A 16,512-nucleotide genomic window follows, 5' to 3' on the forward strand; every position below is an offset into this window, starting at 1 on the left:
CATATCTCAGTTGTTCATTCTAAAACTTTAGTGTTATGATCTCAATATATTTTCCATTCAATTCATTATTTTCAATCATCATTTGATTCAATGTTTCTAATTGCATGTGAGCAATCCTATTCACCGTTGATGTTTTCTCCTATGGTATGTTGGAGAGTATCCTTTTGTCATCTTCAATCATGACTTTATCTTCTTCAAATTTATTTTTCTTCTCCATCACTTAACATAACAATACTAATTGGACTTCTTTTTCTATCTTGAGATTTCTAACCTCTTCATTTAGGGTTTTATTCTTTTCTATCATATCTAAAACTACTGCATCAAATTCACTTCTGTTTCCATCTACAAATAATCTAGTATCTTGAATCTCTTGGTAATGTGTGTCATTCTCTTCAATAGATATCTCTTTTCTTAATTTCATTGATCACTTCAACTCATCTCTTGCTTCATTCAGTTGATGTAGGGAAAGTTGTATTTCAATCTTCTGGTTCTAAATAGTCTTTCCCAAATTGTAGACTTCCATCTTGAAGATCTTTCCTCAAAGCTGCATAGCTTTACTTTCTAGAGAACTAGGCTCTGATACCAATTTTTTGAAATATAGTAGGGAAAGTAAACTTTGAGAGGTGGGAGGTGAATTAGTACTTAAAAATTCAACCTTAAAATCATTCACCACACATCCATCTCACAATACATACATGTAAACTAAAATACCAAATTAAGCACATACATCCATAACTTGAAAGTAAATAACATTCAACACATGTATGACACAAGATGTTTTTTTACCTAGAAACCCTCTAAGGATAAGGTAACACTAGGGTGGGGATGACATCCAAAAATCTTCACTATAGTAGTAATAAAGTGTATCTAATGAAGGTTACAATGTGTGATCATGAAACATGATCTACCCTGTGAAAGGTCTACCCTATTAAAGGCTTACAAGATTATTAGTTCTTACCCTATTAAAGGATTGCAACACCCTATTAAAAGTGTTCTTGGTAAAAGGACACTAACTTACAATGAAGTAAGAACACTATTAAAGGATTTATAACATCCTATTAAGACTACTCTGTTAAGAGATTTAACTGATTCACCTATTAGACTTTCTTAGCAATGATCCTTTGGTGAGCACTCTGTTGCTAGATAACAACTCACCTCTTTCATGATGTGTATTTGATCCTTACTGATCAGATGTATCTCTTATATCTTTTAACCTTCTTTCCTTTATTCTCCTCTAACTTATTCTACAATGTATCTCAATTCACAATTCCCCTATCACCATGAATTATTTTTGTGTGCATGCAAACTTCTCTCTTTTCTCCTTCCACATACACAATTTTTTTAGGATTTTCCTCCTTAAGAAGACCTAGGTGACTTAGGGTTAGGTATGAATCAATTATTGCAATTCACTCATATTTCCACTTAATCCTTCCCTTTTTTGATTGGCTACATGGACTACATAGGGATTCACAATAAAGATTTTTCCTTATCATCTAAGATCGGAAAACAATCCTTAAGTCAACTCCAACATGGGTTACATGGTAGTTAATGCCATTACAAACAACTATATCAAAACTATATTACTCAGCACTTAAAGTCCCTAATGCTCGGTGTCAATTGCAACTTCAATGTTGTAGCTCGGCCTCTAAATGACTCGACATCCACTAATCACTTGACATCTAAATGACTTGGCACTTACTATCTGCTCAGCACCTGAGTGACTCAGCACTTACTAGTTACTCAAAACTTATTATCTACTCGACACTTACTAGTTGTAACTTAGCCTATGAATGACTCAACATCCACTAATCACTCAACATCTAAATGACTTGGTACTTACTAGTTACTTGGCACAAACTAAATATCTGTTGCTTGGCATATACTATCTGACAACTTATGCTCAGCATGTATTACTTGTTCTGCATGAACTAAGTAAATGACTTAAGCATATTGTCACTCATATGTCAAAACCAATCTAAGATTAACATGTCAGATGAATGCTTGTTGGTGAAGAAATGCCTTTTTCATTTCTTCCTTTTTGTTGGGGATATTTATTATGGTTTCAGAATGCACATCCCATTTCTCCTAGAAATGGGGACCCCCTAATATAAAAAAATTATGCCAGACCCCTAGTCTGGGGCTTGGGTCATTTTAGAACTCTGCCTAGAGTTTGGGTCTAGCATTTGTCTCTAACTATGAAGCCCATGATGCTAAGAGTAGGAGAAAATTTAAGGATTTTAAGTGTTTTTGTGCATGGATATGCACTAGTGCACATACACACCTACCAAAGGTGCGCAAGTGAGCTAAATGTGCTAGTGTGCACCCATTCTCTTTGGAGATGTGCACATGCACATGTGCACACCTCCAAAGGATGCACACATCAAGCCCGGACCTATATAAGCCCAGGACCCCCTCCCCTCTCCTTATTTTTCTTCATGCATCTTCAACAACCACACCTCCAAAGGTGCATCCTACCTTGCACACAAGACACAAAAAAAAAATGTTAACACACCAAAGGTATGCACATTCATACTTCTTCAAAGTGCACAGATGCAAACCTTTTTTGACAAAAAAAAAAACCTAACACCTGGAAAACAAAAGAGACTAATGCATCAAGACTGAGAAAAGGTGTTGAAGGTGTGCACATGCACATCTATTCAAGGTGTGCATGTGTGTACCTTTTCTTTTTACAACCTAAGACAACCAACTAAGAGCATAAGGGTGTGCACATGCACAAACCACTAAGGTGTGCATGTACGCACCTTTTGACCACCCCACAAGGGTGTGCAGGTGTGTAATTTCACATAAAATGACCAATTAGGGACCATTAAATGAACCTAGCGCACTTGTCAAGGTGTGTAAGGTGTGTTATTTTGCATTCCAGTGCTATTGAGGGGGATTGAGCAAGTTTTTCACTATTTTTGTGTTTTGGGCTAGGTTTTTTGGCAATTAAAGTTTATTTTGTGTGATATTCTTTAGCTCTTTGGACTAATGTCTTTCTTGTGTCTAGATAAAATGGTGTCTTCATTATCCTCTCTCATAGGAAAGATGGCTCCCAAATTGGTAGTGTTCAAGTATCAATGTACACTAAAGAAATCTCATTTTCAATATGGAGACTCTAAAATCAAAGATACCTAGCTAGGACATATCGACTAGAATGCATTCCTTACTATATGTAACAAGCCCAAAAAGAGATCCATAATGGTGTCAACACTTATCAAATTAGGGTTAGTTAATGTGGCATCGCATCCTACATCTGTGCACTCTTTTGAACTCATCATGGCATTGGCAAACAACTATATTACTTTGAACCATGCATAAGAAAGTAAACAAGTAATGTTGAACATAAATAATAACCATGCATAAAGATAACTCATAACACCATATTTTGTTAACTAGGGAAACCCTAGCCAAGGGAAAACCCTAGTGGGGATGATACCCACTAGAAAATATACTAATATATATGTTCCTTGTTAGAGGATGGATCCTATTAGGAGTCAATGAGAGAATTTAGTATAGAGAGTCCATGTTAGGAGACTCTGAATCCATGTTAGGAGATTCCAACCCTGTTAGGAGTTGTAGTATAGTAGATGCAAGAAGAGCTCACTACCCAAACAAGTAATTAGTCTTTAGGTACATAGGTTTTGTATCTTCTTTCTTGACTGATCTCTAACCTCAACTTGATCTCCGGTCACAAAATTGAGTTCTCAAAAACTTTGCATATATCACTTGACAAAAAGTTCACATATAACTTATTACAATTCAATTGCACACTTCTTTTCAAAAGATGTCCTTTGCATAAATACCATGCATTTTCACAAATTTTTGCTAGGTCAGCTAAGACCGTAATCTACCTTTCCAACTTAGAGTAAACATCTAGGATGTCAGCCCTAATTGGTCAAGTAACTATTTTGTAAACAAAATAATTCCTTTCCTTAAATTTTATTGTTCTATTTCACTGGGTAAATCATGAATATCTATTTTTTGTTCTATTCTTACTGATGTTCGAGGTTATACACATCATCATCAACATGTATACTACCTCCATCTAACTTTTCTTGTCATAAAATGATGTTAGAAACATTTTACATATAAAGCAATGTACTGTTGTAAACCAATTTCATACTTAGACAATTTTCTGAGTACCAAAAGCTAAGTATCTTTATTTCTAAGGTTTACTACAAGTATGTACATCATGTGTTTCCATTAATTAAATTAATTACATCACTACATATAGAAAAATTTTAACAATCTCCCCCTTTAGCATTGATATCAACAAAGTAAGGAAAATTGGCTAAGTCACAAAAACCTTAACAAAAACTTACAATACTTATCATCTATTACATTACATATACTTCATATTAAAAATGCTTAATTTCTTAATTACTCCCCCTTTGAATATGATCACTACATAAATAACTTGCTATAAAAATTTCTTCTTCAACTTCTCCCCCTTTGACATCAATGACAAAGGTAGGAAAATCCTAAAAAGCTATCAAAAAAGTTGTTTGGCTACTGTCAAAACATTGTCTTTCTACCTTAAGTTGTCAAAATCTTCATACAATCATCAAAATTTTCCTTTAAATTGTTTATACCTTTATCCCATGTGTCATTTTCTACTTCGAAAGTAGTGAGCTTTGCACATAAGGCATATAATACAATCTCAACTGCATTAAGGTCAGAATAGGTGAAGTTTGCATAAGTATCTTTAGCTTTGACACATTCTTCAAATTATCTTTCAATGACTGATATCTTCATAGAACTATATTCTATGAATTATGATTGTCTTCTCACAATTATATCTTTTTCAAATTCCAATTTACAGATGTCTGAGTGAACACTGGCAACTTGTCCTTCCAACTCATCAACTCTACAAGAGGGTTGTTGTACCTGACTGGTTAGATTTTCTAGCTCACTTAGCTTCCCTTAAATATTTTTATCCACATCTTTGGTCAACATATGAAATAAAGTACATTTGATGTATAGTACATTTCCAACTTGTTGGCATCTTTAGAGTTCCTTGATACAAGTATCAAGACTTAGCAAATCATTCTGAATATTCTGACAAATGGTGCTAAAAAGATTAGCATCATGTGAAAGCTGAGCCTTAGACTTAGTAACATTCAAAAAAATTTCAAATTCATCATCAAACATTTTCACAACTACTTGTGCTCTCTATTTGGGATCTGCTTCAATGTGTTTGGCTGTAAGGGTGATGTGCAATCTATCAATCACCTCTATTACTTCTGTCTATAGACTTTAGACCTTTTTGTTATTCTCAAAAAAAAATTTCAAGGATGAGATCAAGTTAGATTGATGGTCATCATCACCTATAATGTTAGTAGGAGATATAGGAGAGGATGAGCTAGATTCTTTAATGTCATCTTCATTTTGTTTCTTCTTTGCTACCTTATTAGATCTTCTCTCTTCTTCTTCATTATCTTCTCTTACTTTATTTTCTCTTTCTTTCTTTTCTTCTTCCAACTTTTTCTCTTTTTCTTCTTCTCTCTTTTCATCTTCTTTCTACTTCTTTTCTTCTTCAAGTAATTTCAGCTTGGCTTCTTCAATCTATTTCAACTGATCTTGAATATCTTCAGAAAGGGACTTAGCCTAATTGAACAAATCTTCATCAATGTTAATGGTACCATTTGTTTGATCAATCTGCATAGTATCACCACTTACTGATACTTCTGAGGCTTTCTCTATAGTAGTAGGTTTTTCCTTTAACTCACCCTTCATTTGAGTGATAGTTGTTGTAGTTTAATAGCTAATAACATTATTTTCTCCTCTCATGAATAAAAATGGCCTCATCTTACTTTACAAGTAAGGTTCTAGTTTCTTTATCAATTTCTTGATTTCATCATCATCATCTATCTTACACATAGTTCTTAGCATTGACTTTTGAAGTTCCATATCTTCTTCATGAACTGGTACTTTCTTAGTTGCAAGTCTGTCATAGACTTTTTGATTCATCATGATTTTAATGCTCTCAAGTTTCAAGTTATTAAGGGTCATATATCTCATAGTAGAGATATATATACCAATTTTTAGAAATAGGGAATACTGAGAGGGGGATAAATTAGTATTCTAAAAGCTTGTGTTGCCAACTGGATATTATTAATTACTTTTAAATATGCATAAGAAAGTAAACAAGTAATGCTAAATAGAAATAATAACCATGCATAAAGAGAACTCATAACACCATATTTTGTTAACTAGGGAAACCCTGGCCAAGGGAAATGCCACTGGGGATGATGTCAACTAGATAATATATTGATATATATGTTCCTTGTTAGATGATGGACCCTATTAGGGGTCAATGAGTCCATGTTATGAGACTTTGAATCCCTACTAGGAGTTGTAGTACAACAAATGCAAGAAGAGCTCACTGTCCAAACATGCACTTCCAATTACAAGAAGATCTCAGTGCCCAAAAAAATAATTAGTCTTTAGGTACATAGGTGTTGTATCTTCTTTCTTGACTGATTTCTAACCTCAACTTGATCTCGGATCACAAAATTGGGGTCTAAAAAACTTCACATAAATTGATAAGTAGGAGATAATTTCCACAGCAAGTCAAATTGTGATGTGAATATCAGGATTTAACTGTGTGATTTTGAGTCAAACTCATTGACCCATGTTTCATGAGTAGTGATTCAACATGAATCCATCTCTCATGAGAATAAATGGAACACTTAGTACTCATTGGATCTAGGTGATGCTCACAGGGGTGAAGCACCGGAACTTCTCGGGAGGTCACCCATCCCAGTACTACTCTAGCCTGAGCGCGCTTAACTACAGAGTTTCCTCCATATTTAAACCCAAAGCTTGCAACCCCATTTGTAAAACCTTCACCAAGTTTTGTGCCTTATTAACCATTCATTAGAAAGCCCCTTAAGCCCATTAGAAAACCTTCACATAAATTGCTTCACAAAAAGTTCGCATATCACTTATTACAATTCAATTGCACACTTCTTTTTGTAAGATGCCATTTGCATAAATACCATGCCTTTTCACAAATTTCTACAAGGTTAGCTAAGACCATAATATACTTTTCCAACTTAGAGTAAACATCTAAGATGTCAGCTCTAATTGGTGAAGTAATCATTTTGTAAATAAAATAATTCCTTTCCATTAATTTTATTATTTTGTTTCACTTTGTAAATCATGAATATCTCTTTTCCATATTGTCAATACTGATTTCTAAGGTTATACACATCATCATCAACATGTATACTATCTCCATCTAACTTTGCTGGTCATAATATGATGTAAAAAACATTTTACATATAAAACAATGTATTGTTGTAAACCAATTTCATACTTAAACAATTTTTTGAGTACCAAAAGCTAAGGATCTTTATTTCCAAGGTTTACTTCAAGTATGTACATCATGTGTTTCCATTAATGACAGCAATTACATCACTACATATAGCCAATTTTCAATAGTACCACCTCTACCTCAAGGACCTTTGGGACTAATCCACACTACCTAAAAGGATCTATGACACCACATCCTCCTTCTACTGAAATAGAAGAACAAGCACCAGAGGAAGATGAACCTCAATAAATACAATCTGATGAAGTATCAAAGGAGGGGAAAATATAGGAAGAAGAGCCCCAACAAACTCCTCACGATATCAAGGCTAGGACCTTATCCTAAGAAGACTCAAATTGGTGATCTTTCTCAATGGGAAAAGACTCTAGAGAAGACTAATAAGGGAAAGGGACCTATAGTGCAAACCTACTCTTCAGTCAAATATATGTGTCTAGTGGGCACTACATCCACTTGGCTGAAGAGGGAGGTAATGGTTTGACACAAGAGGAAACTTAATGTAACTACTGAGGAGGGAATGGATGAGCTAGTAAGAGCCATCAAGAATCCTGAGCCACCTATAGGTGATGCATGACCATTGGCCTTCATCATGAAGAATCAAGATCAAGACTTGCTTGCAAACATAGTCATCCCTCTTCCACATGCTGATATAGTATATTTAACTACCAAAGACTATTCGATTAAATAAGTCTTGCTAGGGTAGCCCATGGTAGATATCTGCCAAATTTTTTATCACAAGTGGCATAAAGGAGGTGTTCAAGAAGATGGACATAAATGAGTCAAAACTATTGATGCTAAGAAAATAAAATGAGATTATGAGAGGCTATCTGCATGAAATAGTGGGCCCAATAGACCCAAATCATCTATAGATTACTCTTGTTGTGGCACTAGAGAGGAAGGAAAAGAGTACGATACAAATGGATCCATTTTGGGGGCATGTCATCAATGGCATGACAATTTTGAGGAAAAGTGCATACAAATAATACAGGGTAATTTGAACCTATTGCATTATATTTAGTCAAGTGCAAATAAACTAGTGTCCATAGTGAAGTAGGATTTTGGGTTAATGGGTGAGGTACATACTTGGGTGAAAGACCTATAGATTTTGATAGCAATTAAAGGTCAAAGGTATTTTATACTCATGGAGGTGTATACAGTGGAAGAGCTTGATAAGCTCAAATATTGGATTGAGAAGATAGTTGTTAGCAATACGGTCATGGGAGGACTTCATGAAGATATTCAGAGGTTAAGAGACCAGACTCAAGAGCATATTTTAGAAACAAAAAAGTACTACAACATTTTTGCTCTTGAGATTTTTGAAGATAAGTCAAAAATAAATCTCAAGTTAGTGTAATTAGTTGTCCAAAAATTCTATAGAAATTTTGTGGATGCTTCATCAAATGAAGATATCAGGAAAGAATTTAAGACTAAAGAGGTATTGTTGGAACAAGACATGAAACTAGATGATTTTGTGGAAACTGGTATTGGGGTTAGTAACTACCAGTAGAAAGCTAAAGATAAAAATGCAACTTTGGATATTTTGGAAGCTTCCCAAGAGGTGAAGATTATAGATAAATTTAAGAGTAAACATCCAAACATTACTTTGGTATAAAGGGGTACAAAAACCAAAAGCTAGAAATTCATTTTTAACACTCAGAATTTTTTTTGGATTTTTGGAACCTATCATCAAGGTGCACAGCTGTGGAAGGTGTGTAGGCACGCAAGGTGTGAAGATGAACAATGTGCATAGGTGTACTATTCATAGAGGTGCACTAGAAATTTTGAAGAAGTAATACTGCACCAATAGTTAACTACCAATTCCTAATTTAGAGCTTTCCATGTACCAAAATTGAATTTTGATGGCAGATCAACTCCTAGAAATGCCCAAAGAAGGTCAAGCTTTCATTTTTAGAGCTTTCAGTGACTCTCAAATCCTCTTACAACTTCCTTCTTCTTATCTACTTCTTCTTTCTTTTCCTTAAGTCATGTAAAGGTTCATGCACCCATTAGGTGATATAAACAAGAGTGGAGACCTACTTAGCACCATTTAGAGAGTCAATTTTTCTATAATTAGATTTGTTTTATTAGTTTTTAACATGAGTTGCATTTTAAGAGCTCTCACTCTTAACAAAAAAAGAGGATATGTCTTCTTATAAATACATGGATGTAATATGTACTCTAGGACGTTATTTTGACACAATAATATATGTTATTGGTGCTCTCATTCTGAGTATACTTATTCTTCCTAGAGTGTGTTATTTTTGTGAATGCATGTTCATGAATAATAATGGAGCCAATGGTTTTATTATGTTTATATAATTGTGTGATCTTTTAGTTTTGGTGTTTTCCTGGTGTTAACAAATTATGCCAATGTACTGAGTTGGACAAAAGATCACTCACTATTCCTTCATAGCTTCTTGTCTCGCATGAGCACACTTTTCATGTCCTTGTGATTTGATGAGAACTGAAACATCTTTAAATTATTACTGAGTTCCCATCAATAATTGCATCAATGAAATGAAGGAAGTGTTGCTCCTATTTTTGAATTGGTTTCCTACTCGATCTTTTTGACAATTTAACTTGCAAACATATTATTACCGTGGTTTATGTCCATTAGAAAAATTCCTTTGAAATTATTTTCTTTAATCTCTCATGGCCTTATCTTTATTATTTTCTTTGCTAACACTTAGAATATGAATTCATATAGTTGCATTTCTAATAGCATTCATCATAAAATAGAAAATACCAAAAATATATCTCTTTTGTGGTTACCTTGCAAAACAATAGATCAAATGTCTTATCTGAAATTGGTTTGAACCAGAAAAGGCCTCCCTATGAACAAATACCTTTATCTTTAGTTGAGTAGATTCCAATAGGTCACAAGATTGCCCAGAACCTTGGAATTTATCCTAGACTAGCTTTTCAAGAGAGGAGTTTTAAAGGATTTCTGTCATTAAGCATCGTGCAAAATGACATCTGAAAAGAAATGAAGAATGAATTTGAGATAAGCATGATTGATGAGATGAAATATTTCTTAGTTTTATAGATTTTATATAATAGTGATGGTATTTTCTTATCACAGACTAAGTATTTGAAAGACTTGTTGAGCAGATTTGTCTTGGAAAGTTGTAAGCATGTTGGTACACCTATGATAACTGGTCACAAGTTATCTAGCAAAGATGAGACACCTACAGTTGGGAATAAAAGTATGGATTTATGATTGGAGGTTTGTTATATCCAACTCACACTAGACCAAATATACTAAATGGAGTTGGTATAATAGCAAGATTTCAAGTAGGCCCTAAGGAATCACACTATGCAATAGTAAAGATAATAATTAGATATTTAAAGGTTACACCTAATTTTGGGTTATGGTATGACAGATCAAATGACTTTACTCTATGTGAATATACTGATGCGGATTGGGTAGGTAGTATGGATGAAAAAAGAGTACAAGTGGTAGAGAATTTTTCCTTGGAGGAAGAGTTGTTTCTTGGCTAAGCAAGAAATAAGAAAGAATTTCATAAACTACAATAGAAGCAGAGTATGTAGCAGCAGAAAATAATTACAATTAGATCATGTGGATGAAAAAGATGTTGAAGGAGATTAGATTAGAGTATCTTAATAAAAAAGAGAAGATTACATATATTTTTACAATGCCTTTGTCTATGGATACATTTTAGCATTTTTGAGGTACACTTGGGGCTATGTACCTACCTACTTATGAGCAGATGATGTAAAATTGCATCAATCCAATGGTACTAAGCACTATTGTTTATCTAGACTAAATATTGATGCTTCCTATATGGGGGAGGATCTATGGTTGAGTAGAGTCACTAAGGAATCTTGGTAGTTGGTATGAAATGGTGTCTTTGGACACTTGAGCTAGTTGAAGACTTTGAGAAATTGATTGACATAATGATTCCTTTGTCATTGATCACAATATGGGAGAGAATGCATGAAAAAAATCTCCCATGAATGATGGAGAGTGTGTGGTGGGGGGGAGATATACTAAAGAGAGAAGAAGCACATTGAGTTATATCAATGGGGGTGAAGTGTGAACAATTGATGTCATCCATGTAAGCATCAGGAAGCACATATGAAGATTTATTCATGTAAGCTTTAGATTTGATTGATGAAGAGGATTTGAAAAGATGAGACCAGAAGCAACAATAGAGTCATATCTAGTATTCATGGACTTAGATGTTTTTCATCTATATTTCCATCGATCCCAAAGGAGGGTATTGTTAGCATGAATTTTAATGTTATTACTTTGTGGGGGTATCTTAAGCATTACTAGAACAATTGGGGAGATAACATGATCGACATATTGCACTCATGATTGTGTTTGTCATTAATGTCAACATAGTATTATTTTTGTAAATACTAGCAAGGTATAAGATAGAATGAGGTCATATGGACTATTTATTGATGATAAGGTAAAGCATGGTTGAGAATATGTTCTATAGTATGTCTTGATGGCATGGGCAAGTATACATGTAGAAAGTGGATGTTGGAATTACAATAGGAAAGGTAAACTTCTAAGAGGTGGTGGGGTGTGAATCAGTGCTTTAAACTTTGTCCCATAAATCATTCACCACACATCCATCTCATACATTCAATAAGTAAACTGAAATACCATGTAAAAGAATATACATATAAAGAATGTAAACAAGTAAGAATTCACACATATATGGCACCAGATATGATTACCCAAAAACCCTCCAATGAGAAGGTAAAACTAGGTGGGGATGACACCCACAAATCTTCACTACTACAGTAATAAAGTGTATCCAATGAATGTTACAATGTTTGATCATGAGACATGATCTACCTTGTGAAAGGTATGCCCTATTAAAGGTGCACCCTGTTAAAGGTCTCTAACTCACAATAAAGCAAGCACCTTGTTAGAGGATTTTAATACAACCTGTTAGGACTACTCTGTTAAGAGATTTGACTAATTCACCTTTTAGAATGTCTCAACATTGATCCTACAGTTAACACTTTGTTGATTGATGATAGATCACCTCTAAATTTATGTATTGTTGATCCTTCTTGATCAGATGTCTCTCTGTTGTTCACTATCTCCTTCCTTTGTTCTCCTTTAACTAATTCTACAATGCAATTTCAGATCATAATACTTTGGTCACCATGAATTTCTTGTTTTGCACATGCAACACTCTCCTTGATCATTCATTCATTCCCTTTCACACTCATAGAAATTTTAGGGTTTGTCCTCCTTAGGAAGACCTAAGTGACTTAGGGTTAGGTATGAATCAACATTTATGATTCATCCATTTTTACACTTAAACATTCCCTTTACCTGATTGGATGCATGTAATTCATAGGGATTCCAACTTAAGATTTGTTCTTATCACCAAAATATCATAATTCAATCTATAAGTCGACTCAAAAATGGTTTACATAGTAGTTTGTGCTAATAAAAACAACTATGACAAAACTATGTTACTCAAAAACTATAGTCCCCGATGCTCAGCATATACTAATGTCAATACTATGACTTGGCATCAAAATGACTCGACATGCACTATTAACTCATCTCCTGAATCACTTGGCATATACTATCTTCTTGGCACTTGAGTGACTCGGCACTCACTATTGACTCGGCATGCTCTAACTTATACTTGTTCTGCTCAGGATATACTACTTGTTCAACATGGGTTAAGTAAATGACTTAAGTGTATAGACACTCACTTATCAAAACTAATATAAGATCAACAATCTCCCCTTTCGACATGAGTGCCAAAAACACTTGTTCATGCATTAATACTTTTACTCTTACGAGCATAACATAACTCTTATTTAGCTTCTATACAAAAGTTCAAAATATCAAAATTTTGCAACAACTTATACCTCAAAATCTTATAACTCCTATAACTCCCCCTGAGTTGTTTGATCTATTCTATGCTCAAAATCTTACTCCTACCAAGTAGATGTGCTTCAACTGATACTCTTTCACTGGCTTGCATACTCTTTCACTTTCTTTTTCTTTACTTGCTCTCTCATGCTTGCTCCCCTATGCTCTTACTCCCCTTTTTCTCTTTCTATATCTCCCTCTTTTTGAAACTAATGTCAGTGGGTTATACACTAATAGTGTGTTTTTCCAAGAAAGATTTATAGACCTCAAGAATAATTTTAAGAGCGGCATCCCAATTGTTACAAGCTACCTCCAAAGACTTAATTTGGATGGCTAGCTCAACAACAAGGTGTACTAGGTCATTTAATGTAGAAAGATTGGGGTCTTTCTTCATAAGGTTTTTTTCATAACCTACCTCCTTGTGCAAAATATCCATGTGAGGATTCAATGAAGTCTAGATACTTATCAATTTAGCCCTTATGTTGGCTTCATCTGTAGACAGTGTTGCTAACTAACTCTAGGTTTGCAATAGGGTTCTCAAGTGTTTCTCACTTTGAGCTGGAGTCACGGGAACTTTAGCTCCAAATGACTGTATTTGACTTTCCAAGCTTAGGATTTGATTCCTTGTCTCTTGTGTGAAGAGTGTAGGATTACACAGTTTGGTGTACAAAGAGAAAATATTCTCAAGTACCTTCTTCACATTGTATATTTTAGTTGTCAATGAAACTTGTGGAAGTGCTATATCACTAGATATCTTCTCATTCACTTTATGTTGAAACTTCTTTTTAGACCATTCTAATAATTTTGCATTAGTATCAAGGTCTACATCACTTACCTTGTCCACTATGTTAGTTAATTTTTCAATAAGTGGCTTTGTTTCATTTGGAGTAGGTAGACCGAATGCATCCAAGAAGATGACTTTAATATCAATCAAATCTTGCTTCTTCCTATGCTCCCTTCTGAGAAGTTCTTCATGTTTCTTTCTAGCTATGGCTTCTTAAAGTATACCCATCTACTCAATTGTCATTGTTGCATAATCATATTTTGGCAAAACAATTTTTTCATCTAGGCTTACATCTCCATATGTTATTACTTCTTTTGCCTTTGATGAACTTGGACTTGGCACTATGAATTGCAAAGGTGTTTGTTAGAAATATTAATCTTTCCTTGGATGTATTTAATTGGGATATTCCAAGGATCCCTAAATGTAGTTTGTCCTATTGTACACATATGGAGGACATGTCATTTTCTGTCCTATAGTCCACATGTGAGGACAACTCATTTTTTTGTAATTCCTTTATAAGAAAAATAGTTATTCATCCTTAAGAGGCTTATGACACTTGTTCTACACACACATATGAATGTGGAAATCATTCACATGGGAGTTACAAATAACTCCTCTTCTCATCTCTTTATAAGAGATACTTCTCTCTCATTCTAATAACGCACAATTACTATGTAGTTCATTTAATAAACCTTTTGGCTCCTCTCTCTCTCTCTCTCTCTCTCTCTCTCTCTCTCTCTCTCTCTCTCTCTCTCTCTCACACACACACACACACACACACACACACACACATACACTCATCATTCTTTAGGCATTTGCCTCATTCATATAATTCACAAGGAGTTTTCTTTGCTTTCCCCTTTCAAAATCTTTGTCTCCTCTCTTGTGTTGATCTTGGAAAGCTCATATAAATTATGGTAATTATGTTCATCACAAACTCTCTTGGATTAATTTATGGTTCTTTATTTTTAGTTCATTTCGATTTTATCATTTCTAACCTGGTATCAAAGTAAACTAATCCTTGTTTTGAGTTTAGTAATGAAGGATGGAGCTCACCTTATTTTGACCTAGGTATCTCTATTTAAAAAAAAAAAAAAATTACTCTTGTTCCAAGTAGCATTTATCAATTTGAGTTTAATAGTTTTTTTTAATATTTTTATTAAATATTTAAAACAAAAATTACATTATTATTTCCCTAGCATTTTATTGCAGGAAATACTTAAATAATGATAATTAATGTTATTTAGGACTTACATTATAGTCAATTAGATTTAATTATATTCATATTTTTTAAAAATATTTAAATATTTTCTCTCATCTATAGTTTTCTTTTAATATTTAATATCTATATTTTTTTAGAAATTCTATGAAATTCTATTACTTTCAAATCTAACTTATGATTCTATTCTTTTTAACTTCAATTATTAAAACCTATTCATATTTATTTTTTCATATATATTTATTATATTGCCTCTCATCTTTTATTAATTATTTATTAGTTATTCTTTTTAGAATCTTTTCAATTCTGAACTCCATTTGTTTTTAGCAATTTCTATTCTATTAAAATTTGATCTTCTTTCTTTTAGAACCTTTCCTTTTTTTTTCTTTTTTTCTTTGTGCTCAACCTCATCTATTTAATTGTTTTCTTCTTCTCTTCACTATTTTTGTTTTTTATTTCGTTTTGATCTCTTCATTTTTTTGTTGTATATCTTTATCTTCTACATAAGTCTTTCTCATGATGATCTTGTTGTTTTATGATAGCCCCACTACTGTGCTTTGATGTATGTCCATCCCCTATCCCAAATGTCTCATTTTAACACAAAGAGGAAGGACATGGCAAAGAATTTTACCATTTTTCATCTAGTTTTGAAAGTTTCTAAATTCTTTTTTTTTTTTTCTTTTTTTTTGTAGCACTTATTGCATTCCATGAGAAAAAAAATATATTCTTAACATATATTCATGCTTGAGTCACATCTTTTCAAGACCTTTAGGTTTTGTTTTGGGAGCTTCCAAGTGCACATTTAATTCAACCAGCATTTAGTTTGAACTGATACCTTCTCTTTATTTTAGTTCATTAAGAAATAAGATGAATAGAGATATGGCTAGGGTTTACAAGGATTTTTCAATATTTCTTTTCCTTTGATGTAGCTTTATCATAGCCGATACCAATCCCAATTGTGTTATTAAAAAAACTTATCCCTACATTGCTAGATGTACTGCTTCCCTTATCTTGTTGTGAACCCTCATTCTTTTTTCTTATTTCTATATCATTGTCTTTTTGTGCCTCTTTTTTGTGTGTGGGCTAACATATACATTATCTTTTTAATCTAATGGGACTCTCATAGTCTTATCTATCCCAGTCAATCAGGCTTGTTCTAATCCATGCATCTATGTTGGTTGTCCTACTCTACCCCCTGTTCACCATGCATGCTTATCTTTGGCCAACATTTTTGGCACCTACTATATTCTTGTAGACCCTATTGCCACTGTCACTCTTCCTCCTCTCTGCCTCCC

This window comes from Cupressus sempervirens, chromosome 5 (assembly GCF_028749045.1).
Source record: "Cupressus sempervirens isolate cs-2001-9-10 chromosome 5, ASM2874904v1, whole genome shotgun sequence".
Lineage (NCBI taxonomy): Eukaryota > Viridiplantae > Streptophyta > Pinopsida > Cupressales > Cupressaceae > Cupressus > Cupressus sempervirens.